Below are 14,343 nucleotides of genomic sequence, written 5' to 3'. Positions count from 1 at the left end.
TACAACCACAAACAACAAGAACAAACAAGAAAAGGCAGTACACCCAAGGGCGCTGAGAAGATCCGAGGGTTGGCCTGGAATTCAAACTCTAATGCTCACTTAGGTCAGACAGGCAGTCGGCCCAACCATTGTCGATCTGACGACAACCCAACCGAAAGACAGTCAACGGACCCACCGACAAGATAACTTCCGCTTCACCCGACCAGCACACAACAGGGAATTCAATGGAACAACGTAGAAGGTATTGGCGCCCACAACCAGTTATACATTGAGCTGTCAAACTGCACACCGTGCTGGACGGCGACAACACGATGACGAAAATACACTTCCCGAATTTACGCCGATGGCCAGGGCAGGTAATGGAACGTTAACAGCCACAAGGCAGAAGATTCCGCAGGTGCACTTCAATTCAAATAACCAAGTACAGTTAAACTCGACCGGAGGGTGGCTAAAATTTGCCAACTTGAAAACACACGTTGTTGTCGCGGGAATATCCCAACAGCCGACAACTAACCTCAAACGACATAATGTGAACAGTCGTGACTTGTTGGTAGATTAAGTCAAAACTAACTTTCATGTCCAGGATCGGCAAGGCACGAACCTCATAGAAATGGGAACAGCACCACACACTCCGACACCATATAGAGGCCGCCAGCGGGTCCGGTCAAAATTACGCGCTGAAGAGATTTCCCCGCTGCTGCATGCAAACCGACCCACTGCCCAGTCCCGGAATCGGTAAAAGAACCAAATATACGTCGGCCGATAAGACGAACAACCGAACGAGCAACCAACGGTCTTCCCACTCCAATCTCCCTCTGTCGGACAGTTCATGTGTGTCGCCAGCGGTCGGCGTGCGCTGGCTGTCGGCACCTCACCGGCGCTCCGTCCCCGACTTCACTGCCGCTGCGTCCCGACTGCACCGCTGGTCCGTCAGACACTGCCAGACACTCGACGACCCGGAAATACTATCGCTCGCACTAGAGATGGTACGACAGTGCACTTATCGATACGCGCTGCTGCTGCCGCGCACGGCCAAGTAAGGCAGGAAGTTGGTGACGCCAATAAATAGAATGAGAAAACGAGGCGGCAATACCGTAATAGAAGATGACAAACAGTAAATGGGATAAACGCGAGCTGTGCACGGCTCAGTATCTCAGCTGCACAGCGAAAGATTTTAATGGTTGTTTGCTTTACACAATTCGCAATAATCGAGCTCCATATCTTGTTTGCCGGCCGGTGTGGCCGTGCGGTTCTAGGCGCTACAGTCTGGAGCCGAGCGACCGCTACGGCCGCAGGTTCGAATCCTGCCTCGGGCATGGATGTGTGTGATGTCCTTAGGTTAGTTAGGTTTAATTAGTTATAAGTTCTAGGCGACTGATGACCTCAGAAGTTAAGCAGCATAGTGCTCAGAGCCATTTTGAACCTATGTTGTTTCTAAAGCACGTTCTTCGCACAAGCCACAGATGTACATTTCATTCCTATACAATTATGCACCTGTCATCCGTAAGGCAGCAGACCTATGTCTGCAGGAAACCCGGAACATGTACTCTCCTCTGACAATGTCAGTCTTGTCGCGCATGGTCTTAGCGTGGGACGACATGTGTAACCTGAAGTTTTCAAGTCTCATGTTATTATACGAGTAGCGTTCAGTAAGTAATGAAACACTTTTTATCATCGTAGGTTGGTTTCATTCAGCACTCCAATACATCACATAACTCCTCACTCTTTTGGCTACAAAATCTTGTTTTTTAACATAATATCCACTCAATGCTACGGCTTTGCGCCACCTTACTGCGACGGCCTGCATGCCCACATGATACCACTATACTGGTCGACGTCGGACCAACGTCTTGCTGCATCAAATAACGCCCCGATCATCCAAGTACTGCTTCTCGCAGACTGCATCCTTCATTGGGCCTCACAGATGGAAGCCCTAAGGTGCGAGATCCGGGCTGTAGGGTGGATGAGGCATAACAGTTCAATGAGGTTTTGTGTGCTCCTCTCGGATGCGCAGACTTGTGTGAGGCACAAGCTGCTGCTATTTTTTTCATTCCCAAGGAATTCTAACAACAAATTTATACTATGCAGATTGTCAATATTTAATGATACGTTTATTGTTTTCGTAATCTTTATCCAAAAAAAAAAAGAACAAATATTTTCCTTAAGGAGACTGGGATATTGTTGTCGATTTATAAGGTTTCTCACCAACCCATTAAATAAAATGTCGCAAGGCTGCTCCATCGATGTACATTTTGGAGGAATTACTATAATACTGTGCGGGGACAGGCCCTCTCTGTCATCAGAAGTTCACCGTATCAACCCGCGTTCGTTTGACCTCCACATGAACCGATGAGCAAAATAAACTTTTCTTCTTTCACGTATGTCTTCAAGACATCGGTTAGAAATTGCTTCCATAAAACTGCTGTGAGTACATTAAAGATGTTGTCGTGATTTCTGTATTTGTGTGCGTGCTCATCGTTTGATTCTTTTTTTTTTTTCACCTTGGCCCAAATGCGCCAGTAGTCTTTTGCAAGACTTTTTTCAGGATAAAGGGTGTCAAAAAATAAATGAATCACTAAATGTTGACAGTAGTATTAAACCTGTTGTTAGTATTATCTGGAAATGAAACTGAAAAGTACCGGCAGTGAGATTCGATGAAGAGACCTCCCAGTTATGAAACTAAGCGCTTACTCGCTCGGCTGCGGACTCCTTCAGTACTGCTGACAATATTAGGTATATAACCACGCCTAAAATTTTCAAACTCGATTTTCTCGAAGACGGTTAAGGGTTACGACTTCCAGGATGCAACAATTTTGGGTAGTGGCCTGAGTCGTTGTAAACTGCTGAAACAACTAAACTGCCGAAGTTCCGACCAACTTGCTGAGGTCCTCTTCGCCAGTGCACAGCAGTAAACCGCCCTGATGAGAACCGCAGCAATTCGGTCGAAACATCAGCAGTTTAGATGTTTCAGTAGTGTACAATGGTGTAGTGGAATACCCAAAATTATTTTATCCAAAATGACACAGGCCGTGGAAGCATACGAACTCATTACATCTTCCTGTTTGTAGAAGATGGTCAGAAACAGCATGAAAAGCTTTCAAAGGATTTGCTAGGTAGGTTCTGCTACAAAATAACTATTAAGAAAAAATGCGATACGTTGCGCCATTTCCTGATTAATTAACATCGACGTTAGCCAATCAAGACGATGCGCCCCCAAACTCTTGCATCCCCTCCCACCACCATACAAGTAATGTCAGTCGTTCTCATAGTGTAGATGATAGCGCACAAGACCGCTCAGCCTTTGGTTCAGATTCGATCCTTACTACAGTCCCATTGCCAATTTTTGTATCGCTCACTTATTCAGTTTTAGGAAACCAATCGAAGAACACGTTTGGCGACACCTTCTCTGGCGGGTCACTTGAATTTTCGTGTGCACCAGCTTGACTGGCTAACTTGATAATTAACTCGGAACAGTGAAACGTATCGAATGTTTTCTTTAACATTTCTCAGCACAACCTATCCAGCAGGCGCCTACTAGCCGTGACCTACACACCCCGTGGCAATACGAATGAAATCGGTGAGAGGAAATTCGTATAATCCCTTCGTTAGCGCGGAGCAAATATATTGCGTAAGATATGAGCATGAAGCAAGGCGGTAGAAAGTGATTGCATTTGTTGTTGAAACAAACCCGTTAAATGGGATCAAGAACCTTTAGAAGCCCAGTTTTTGTCGATAATACGCAAAACCACACGGTTTCATTCACAAATGGAATTTTTAATATAAGGAAAAGATGAATGCTGATACTTTTGCAGAGACGACTTAATATTGAAGAACTTTAGTTACGAGATAGGCAGCCCGCGAAGCCTCTTTAACTGGCTGGTTAAGTCAGATCGAAGGTCAGAGAGAGTTACGGGTACACCAACAACAACAGCACCAAGTATAGCATAGCTCTATGGTGTTCTGACCAACCCTTGGACGGAGAACGGTTTTGCTCTAGGCAGTTTCGAATATTGAACACACCAAATACCAACCACTATGCATACCCTTAAACACCCTTTCTTTGATACGTTGATCGGTTTATGAAACATCAGACACATAACAGAGACCACATTACATGCGATGTTTTGCATTTTTAGCCTTTAAACAATCTGCGAAATATCTTACTACCTCTCACAGCTGCTGCAACACGAATGACAATTACTATGCTGGTCTCTCACTTTGATGAAAGTGTTCAAGTAGAAAAATATCTGCAAACAGAAACTCTGTTTAGTAGGATATGTCCTACAGTAAAGTAGCGTCATATGTCATAGTTGGCTCGGAGAGCCCGAGTGGTAGGTTAGGCAGCCTAGTCTGGAAGTTTTTCTTCTACTGAGCGCAAAGGCTCTTTTCTTAAGCATGTTTTGTTTTGTTTTAGTGCGCAGAAAGAACTAAAGTCATACGCGCCCATGTCAGGGCCTTAGAACACCAAGACGAAAAAGGAGTTAAAAGGGACAACATGTTAAGCCCAGTCGATGGAAGGAAAGAATTAAGAACAAGGACATCCTCTTGGAGGAAGGTCCACAAAATACGCCGCAGAGGCAAAGAACTAAAAATTAAATGTCCTTTGCCATCATGCTACAACAGATACGAGGTTAGACGCCGTCGACAGCCCGCGCGTCGTTCACTAAAACGGTCGAAAACTCAGAGGGCAAACATGCATTAGAACGTAAGTGGTTAAGAAAGAGGCATTCTGTCAGGAAATGGCGAATCGTCAAAGGCTGATGACAATAAGCAAAAATGCCGATGGCTAATACGACGGTTCCCAGTACGCAACCTCCTTGCAGCGGGAAGTCCGAGAGAAAGTCGGCCAAGCAGTGGGGAGAGGTTTAATTTCGCAGCGCATGTTCCCATGAAGGGAAGACCAGTGCTGATGCCAAAACGACAGACGGCAACACGGAGATCATCAGCTGGCCGCGGTGGTCTAGTGGTTCTAGGCGCGCAGTCCGGAACCGCGGGACTGCTACGGTCGATGGTTCGAATCCTGCATCGGGCATGGATGTGTGTGATGTCCTTAGGTTAGTTAGGTTTAAGTAGTTCTAAGTTCTAGGGGACTGATGATCACAGAAGTTAAGTCCCATAGTGCTCAGAGCCATTTGAACCGTTTGAACGGAGATCATCGGAAGGAATGGAAGAACTATCAGGCCGAGGTAGGAGGACTCGAACCTTGGCAGCAGCTTCAACGACCTCGTTTCACTACAGACAGACGTGACCAGGGACCCACATAAAAATCACAGTAGCTCCCTCAAGAGTGAGCAAGTGGAAGTTTTCTTGAACCCGTTGCACCAAGGGATTAACCATATGCAGCACACGGAGGCTCTGAAGGTCACTGAGACAATCGAAGCAGATGACACAATTGAAAAGCATGTGGAGCTGGATGTACTGCGTGGTCTGATGCAGGGCGAAGGGCTCTGCTGTAAATACTGAGCAGTGTTCCGGAAGCCGAAACCAAACATAGTCGGTGCCAATGACGAAGTCACACCCGTCACCACCGCCAGTCTGAGAGTCATCATTTTACACAAAGGTACTGTCACCAAGTTCCGTGCAAAGGTCGGGAAACTAACAGCGACAGATCGACTCTGGACTAAGGTCCTTAGGATGTGAATGAAGTCCAAGGTAAACAGGGGCCCAGCACGAAGCCAAGATGGTGAAGGGCTCACACCCATCGGAAACGTGGCGGGTAGCGTGAAGTTGAGCTGCCAGAGCTGAAAGCGAACTCCAGGAGGTAACAGAAGTGCGACGAGCCCAATACTGGCGGTCATAGGAGTCAGTGAAGGAAGAAGCATAGTATGGGTGACCAGGTATGACAGACAAATGGCGTGCGTACCCACTGAAGAGAACATCACACCAGTATCACAACGGTAGTTCGTCAGCTTCTTCATAGAGACTCTCAGCCGGGCTAGAGTAAAAGACGCAACTGGCCAAACGTATTCCAAAATGGTGGATTGTATCTAGGCGGCGTATGATGGACGGACGTGCAGATGCATAAACTAAACACCCATAGCTTAGTTTCGAACAGGCCAGGGATTGGTACAAACGGAGGAGGGTGGTCAAATCTGCTCCCCAGGAAGTACTGCTGAGGACATGTAGGACATTGAGGGCTCAGGTACAGGTGAGTGGCCAGGTAAGAAATGTGGGAGAACCAAGAAAGTTTCCTATCAAGCATAAGCGCCAGGAATTTCGTAGCTTCAGCAAACGGAAGAGCAATATGCCCAAAGTGAAAAGGTGATGGAACAAACCCACTGCGACAGAAATTCAGACGGACGGTTTTGTCAGCGGAAAGCGAAAGTCACTGCGATGCTCCGATAGTAAAAACGATTGAGAAATCTCTGAAGACGCCGCTCAAGGAGACAAGTCCGTGGAGAACTGCAGTAGATCGTAGAACCGTCTACAAAAAGGGAGTCAGAGACACCCAGTGGGAGACAGGTCATAGCATGGTTAGTGGCGAGTGCTAAGAGGACGACGCTCACGACAGAGCCCTGAGACACCCCGCTCTTCTTGATAAAGGTGTCTGACAAGGCAGAACCCACACGTACCTTGAAAATTTCTGAAGGAAATGAAGCAGGCAGCCTCCGAAGCCCCATGTGGAGATACGAGTCTTCCAGCAGATGGCATAGGCTTTCTCCAAATCCAAAAACAAAGCCACAGTCTGGTATTTCCGCAGAAATAGCGTGGGTTGACAAAATGACGAGGTGGTCAACCGCAGAAGGGCGCGCTCGAAATCCACAATTGCGAGACTCAAGCCACCATACCAGCCGGACATGAATCATACATCCCATCACTTTGCAGACACAGCTGGTGCGACAAATGCGGCGGTAGATAGAAGGAAGGTGTTTGGCCTTACCGGGCTTAGGTATGGGTATGACTGTGGCCTTCGCCAGCGACTGGCAAACCTGCCATCCGTCCAGATGCGATTGTACATATGTAGGACAAGGTGCTTGCCCATAAGGGAAAGGTGCTGCAACATCTGAATGTGAATATCGTCTGGTCCTGGGACGGAAGACCGCGATGAAGTGAGAACATGATATCGTTTCAACATAGTCAAGGCGGCATTGTAGCATTCACGATTCTGAGAGGAGAAGGGTATCACTCACGTCCTCCAATCATTTCCAGTGGCGGAAGGCAGGGTGATAGTAGTTTGAACTATAAATCTTCCCAAAATAGTGGCCCAGTGTGTTGGAGATAGCAATGGGGTCCACAATGACATCATCTGCTATAGACATGCAGGAGATTGGGGAACTGACCTTGTTCTTATAGAGCTGTCGGAGATTGGCCCACACAATGAAAGAGGGAGTGGAACTGTTAAAGGAATCAGTAAATGAAATCCAACTAGCTTTTTTGATATCTCGAAGAATGAGAAGCCACTGCACAAGCAAATGTTTATAACAAATGCAGATCGCCAACGTAGGATAATGGTTAAAAATGCTTAGAGCACGTTTCCGCGCACGAATTGCATCGCGGCACGCCTCAGACCACCAAGGAACCCGGACACGGCGCAGTAAAGGTGAAGTGCGAGGACTGGAACGTTCTGCGGCGGTAAAGATAACGGTCGTGAGGTATTCTACCTAGTTATCATATCTGGGGAAATATTATTCGCCGACGATCGACAGGGGAGAGGAAAGCCTGCAGTCGGCCTTAGAAAGCTGCCAATTGGGTTTACACATAGGTTGGGTACGAGTCAACAAAAAAACACGGGAAGTGGTCGCTCGAGTATGTATCGAAGAGAATGGACCACTCGAGACTAAGGGCAAGCTGGGCAGGGCAGAACGAGAGGTCCAAATGAGACTGTAGTCTGAGAGGAAGCTGGGTGCTCCAGTGTTAAGGCAGATGAGGTTTAATTGATTGAGAAGGTCAGCCATGAGGGCACCTCTCTCACAGATTCTGGAAGAGCTCCAAAGAGCATAGTGCCCATTAAAGTCACTGAGCAGCGAAAAGGGGTGAGAGAGTTGCCCAATAAGCTGGAGGAAACCTGCCCTAGTGACATCGAATGACAGAGGAATGTACACATTGCAAAGAGAAAGGTTAAGCGAAGAAGGAAAATGCGGACTGTGACAGTTTGCAGCTGAGTGTTCACTGAGATTGTGTAATTATGAACGTTTATCCCGGATGAGCAGATTGACTCCTCCACGAGATGAATGCCATCCTCAGGGGAAGCTCGAAGCGGAACAGAAAGAAATGAGAGAGGTCAAAGCAGTCGCGAGGACGGAATTTTGTTTCCTGGAGACAGAAAACTAGCCGACACTGTGATTCCAAGAGCTGCTGTAATTCCTCCTTGTTGGGTCTAACAAAATGTTCAAATTTGTGTGAAATCTCATGGGACTTAACTGCTAAGGTCATCAGTCCCTAAGCTTACACACTACTTAACCTAAATTATCCTAAGGACAAACACACACACCCATGCCCGAGGGAGGACTCGAACCTCCGCCGGGACCAGCTGCACAGTCCATGACTGCAGCTCGGCTAATCCCGCGTGGCTGTTGGATCTAACGCCGCAAACGTTTCATTGGAGGAGAGTTATGATGGGAAAAGGGCAGGAGGGAAAAAATGCAGGGCTGTCACTTCAACAGGATCCAAGTGCCAGTCTCGAAGACTCCCTGCTACAGGGCGCAGAAGCTGTGGGATCCTGCCCCATGAGATCTACAGAGGCGTCTGCATTGTCACTGGCTCCATGAAATCTACAGAGGCGTCGGCATTCTCACTGGACTGGCCTGCAGATTCCAGGGCAGATAAACGGTTGGCAGTATACACCAACGAAATGGAGGTCAGCCTGGTGAAGGTATCACGTGGCGACACCACTGAAGAGGACCTCCAAGTCGGCGAAGGAGAAAACCGTTTGTCTTTGTTTGATTTCATGGATCCTTTGTGGTTGGCAGATGAAGACTCAGATGTTTGCTGTCTGGAGGGACGTAACAAGTCTTTCCTGGAGTATTCCTTCTGTCCTTTCCAGCCAGACGGTTGCGTATCAGTTGATTTCGCTGCCAGACGCGAAAATTTGGGGGCTTGTTGCCCAACTAGAGGAAAAAGAGACGGAGATGCTACTGTGACACTGGGTGATTTTACAACAGCGGTGCTGAATTTGAAATAGCAAGTCTGCATGGCTGCGTCCTTCATGCAGCGAGATGTAGCAAGAACGGTACTGTAGCTGTGAGATGGTAAAATGCAGGGGTTTCGACGAGCCAACAACTTGCGAGCGACAGGGTAAAGCACTTTTTCCCTCACCTAGATCTCCTGGAACAGCTCGCTCATCGAGATACATGAGACTTTTCGGGGTGAAGCTGCATGGTTGTCATTGCAGTTGATACAGTGGGGAGAAAGAGGTGAGCAGTTGCCCTCATCAGCATCCCTACAGCAAGTAACACATTTGGCTGGGTAGGACATTCGAATGTGACTGTTACGTTGATACTGGTAGCAGCGCATCGGGATCAGAATGTACGCTCGGCCTATTATGATTTCATAGCCTGCATTGATCTTTGATGGAAGCACCAGTGTATAAACGTGAGAAAAACAGGGCGTGTAGGCACTAAAAACGCATCAACATTTTTCATGGTCATATCGACTGCAGTGACGCGCTGATAAGAGAGGTAAGTTTGGATTTCTCTCTCGGTCAGACCATCGAGCAGCCGAGAGTAAATAAAACCATGTCATGAATTCAGCGTTCGATGGGCCTCGACATAAACAGGATAGCAGTGGAGGAGCGAAGCTGCAGCATTTTTTAGGCTTGAGAATAATAATTAGTCGCCAAAAGCTATTGCGTAAACGAGAGAAGGATGTCACAGCGCCAGCAATTACGTCAACACGTTTCTGAATAATAAACGGATTAACCATAGCAAAGGACTGACCCCCTTCAGTATATGACACCATGAGGAATTGAGGTGCAGATGGGAGAGTCGTGGAATCCTTAGCCTCATTCCGTTTACGTTTAGTAGCCATAGAGTACGATGGTGATTGGCTCATTTTGAGAAAATCCCTCATGATTGCCGGCGTCTCAAATGGAGAGCTCCTTCCAACTGGGGGTTCCCCTCTACATCTACATCTACATCCATACTCCCCAAGCCACCTGACGGTGGCGGAGGGTACTTTGAGTACCTCTACCGGTTCTCCCTTCTATTCCAGTCTCTTATTGTTCGTGGAAATAAAGATTGTCGGTATGCCTCTGTGTGGGCTCTAATCTCTCTGATTTTATTCTCATGGTCTCTTCTCGAGATATACGTAGGAGGGAGCAATACACAGCTTGAATCCTCGGGGAAGGTATGTTCTCGAAACTTCAACAAAAGCCCATACCGAGCTACTGAGCTTTTCTCTTGCAGAGTCTTCCACTGGAGTTTACCTATCATCTCCGTAATGCTTTCGCGATTACTAAATGATCCTGTAACAAAGCGCACTGCTCTCCGTTGGATCTTCTCTATCTCTTCTATCAACCCTATCTGGTACGGATCCCACACCGCTTAGCAGTATTCAAGCAGTTGGCGAACAAGTGTACTGTAACCTACTTCCTTTGTTTTCGGATTGCATTTCCTTAGGATTCTTCCAATGAATCTCAGTCTGGCATCTACTTTACCGACGATTAATTTTATATGGTCATTCCATTTTAAATCACTCCTAATGCCTACTCCCAGATAATTTATGAAATTAACTGCTTCCAGTAGCTGACCTGCTATATTGTAGCCTGTCGACCTGGGGCTGGGAATTACGCGTTACCAAATCACCTGTTACGCGGCAGACGCGTCCGCCAGCCTTGAAGAGCGCACAAGCGGGAAGAAGAAATAAAGAGGAACCCCAAAAGCCGAAGCAGAGGAAGGATAGGAGATGGAGAGCGAAGAAAGAAAGAAAGAGAAAACAGTGGAGAGACTGTTCTGATAATAAGCTACTGGAAATTCAGGACACATTCCCACAATGTTCCAGACATGCCCCACAAGGGAGGAGAAAAATAATTGCAGGAGTAAAGACATGAAGTACGGAAGGGAAAGATGCTGCAAATGCTGATGCCCTGTAGTAGGCAAGCACGGACTCACCAAAGAGTAGTGATTTCCCTGGATGGCTATGAAACTTGGGTGTTGTGTGTACTTGCTGAATGTAGGTGAGTGTTATGGATACGTGTATAGTGCGGTGTGGTAATGATGATGATGATGTTGATGAAATAAAGGAGAGTGTGGAACACTGTGCCGTCACACAGCCTACTCCTCTCGATTAGCACGACGGGGCGCGCTGAACTTATCGTCTCAATCCGGCGAATGGAACACAATCAACAGTGTCACGAGCCCTCACTTCATGGAACACTGCAGAACGGTTTGGAATTTAATTCAGGATATATCGAAACAGACTGGTGAACAGGAACTGCCGTCAAATACTGGCAGAGAAAATTTCATCCACCACGATGATTCGATTTCTTAACGCAAAAATTAATGAAAAATCATAACCACATTTCTTCAGATATCACTTCACCTTCATGATGAAAGCAATACAGGTGGAACACAATCTACGCTTGGACGACGAGAGTGGACGAAGACGTATTTTTCGACTGAACAAAAAAAGCAGCGCAAACTGCGTCTCGATAACAAATATAAAGCTATACGAATGAGCAGGAGCGCGGTTGTGTGTTCGCGTGTAAAATGCGAACCACTGTGTGGAACGCAAATGGAGGCCTGTAAGTGGTGGCCGCTAACAAGGAACGAGGCTTGGTAGGGAGGGCGGTGCGGTGGTGGCGCGCCTTCATCAACAGGTGGACCATGACGGCAAATGAGCGTCTGGCAGAGTCGTGTAGCGCCGGTCCCGCCGCTAATGGAACGTCGGCCAGGGGCACGTTGCTCTCCCTCTGGCCCGACCACAGCCTCGAGAGGGCGCTTCTGATCAGCCTGGACGGAAAATCAAGTATTTACCTGGCTGCATGGTGTAAAGGTTCTTTATTTGCGAAACCATTACCACCCGCCAACCCTACTTTTCGATACCGTAGATTAATGAATGTTTTTCTGCGTAATGTCGCGTATTTTTCAATCTATTCAAATTTGGTCTCATTTTTATATGCATGTACGTCGTTATTTTGAGTTGTTGAAATCGATATAATAAATAGTGTGAATATCTTTGTACTTATTGTTATCTTTGATGCTGGCTTGTGACTTTTGGCCCGGAAACGTACAGAGTAGTCAAGTTTTTGTGTTGAATATGAACAGTCTTGACTTTGTGTTGGAAATGAAGAGATGAATCTGAGTTGTGGACAATGAAAAAAGTTGTGAGTTTCATTAAGAGCAGTAACGGCTGCGAAATTGTATGATTAAGTAATGTTTTGAACATGCGAAAGTATAAAAAGTTTAATAAATGTGAATTTTTGTGAAAAGTGAGTGCCAAGAATTATTTTCAAGTGACCATTGTTTAAAAAAGTGTGAAGCACATTGCAATGAAAATCATAAATCATCAGATTAATCCTGAAAGATTGTCTTCGTAAGTTCTTCAAGTCGGCGTAATTAACACCCGAGCGCCTTTCGCATCAACAGCGACAGTCATGTTACCTAGACAACATGTTTAATTACGAGCCAAAGCCAGAGCGAGATCGTCGTTGGATTGCAAATACAAGATAACTGATATTATTGTTAATTTTCTTCACTGACTGTAGTCAATTGATGTAGCAATACCTGCCACATTAAAGACCTTTTAGTTGCGCAATAAAAAGATCATACTTTGAGTGCGCGACGTGATAATTTTTGAACTAATTAACTGTTAGTGGAGGTATTGTTACAATGGTGATATCCTAAACGAATCTTTCTTTGAGAATATATGGTTAGGATTAATGACAAGACCCACCTACACATAAAAATGTTTTAACGCCTATTGGAAAATTTTCTATTTACCTCTGTCTTCATTTAACAAGTACACTTTTGAGAATTTCGCTTTAAGCGGAATTTAGTTTTACATACCAGCTGCAATGTAACCAAACTCAAGATACATTGTTAGTGCTACAATACTTGGAGGTATAGTAGGTTTACAAAAGAAAAGTTAACATCAAAACTATTTCAGTTAAAATTATTCATTAAATATCTTTACTTCTACATACATCTACATGGATACTCAGCAAATCACATCTAAGTGCCTGGCAGAGGGTTCATTCAACCACCTTCACAATTCTCTATTATTCCAATCTCGTATAGCACGCGGAAAGAATGAACACCTTATCTTTCGCTGATTTCGCTTATTTTGTCTTGGTGATCGTTCCTCCCTATGTAGGTCGGTGTCAACAGAATATGTTCGCATTCGGAGGACAAAGTTGGTGATTGGAGTTTCGTGAGAAGATTCTGCCGCAACGAAAAACGCCTTTCTTTTAATGATGGCAAGCACAAATCCTGTATTATTTTTGTGACACTCTCTCCCATATTTCGCGATAATACAAAACGTGCTGCCTTTCTTTGAACTTTTTCGATGTACTCCGTAAGTCCTATCTGGTAAGGATCCCGCACCGCGCAGCAATATTCTAAAAGAGGACGGACAAGCGCAGTGTAGGCAGTCACCTTAGAAGGTCTGTTACGTTTTCTAAGTGTCCTGCCAATAAAACAGTCTTTGGTTAGCCTTCCCCACAACATTTTCAATGTGTTCCTTCCAATTTAAGTTGTTCGTAACTGTAATACCTAGGTATTTAGTTAAATTTACGGCTTTTAGATTAGACTGATTTATCATGTAACCGAAGTTAAACGAGTTGATTTTAGCACTCATGTGGATGACCTCACAGTTTTCGTTATTTAAGGTCAACTGCCACTTTTCGCACGATTTCGATATTTCTTCTAAATCGTTTTGCAGTTTGCTTTGATCTTCTGATGACTTTATTAGTCGATAAACGACAGCGTCATCTGCAAACAACCGAAGACTGCTGCTCAGATTGTCTTCCAAATCGTTTATATAGACAAGGAACAGCAAAGGGCCTATAACACTACCTTGGGGAACACCAGAAATCACTTCTGTTTTACTCGATGACTTTCCGTCAGTTACTAAGAACTGTGACCTCTCTGACAGTAAATCATAGATCCAGTCACATAACTGAGACGATATTCCACAAGCACGCAATTTCAATACGAGCCGCTTGTTTGGTACAGTGTCAAAAGCTTTCCGGAAATCCAGAAATACGGAATCGATCTGAAACCCCTTGCCAATAGCACTCAGCACTTCATGTGAATAAATAACGTTCGAGCTTTTTACATAAAATTTTGTACGTACATGATATTGTTGGATGGAGGGCAATCAACTGATTCAAGTAAAGAAAGCTTCTGATATTAAGTTCTACACTGCGTTGATCGAGTGCATGTAGACTGGATCTCTGCTTTCGGC

The sequence above is a fragment of the Schistocerca americana genome, chromosome 6, assembly GCF_021461395.2.
Source record: "Schistocerca americana isolate TAMUIC-IGC-003095 chromosome 6, iqSchAmer2.1, whole genome shotgun sequence".
Taxonomy (NCBI): Eukaryota; Metazoa; Arthropoda; class Insecta; order Orthoptera; family Acrididae; genus Schistocerca; species Schistocerca americana.
The sequence above is the reverse complement of the archived record's forward strand: the minus strand, read 5'-3'. Positions refer to the sequence as shown.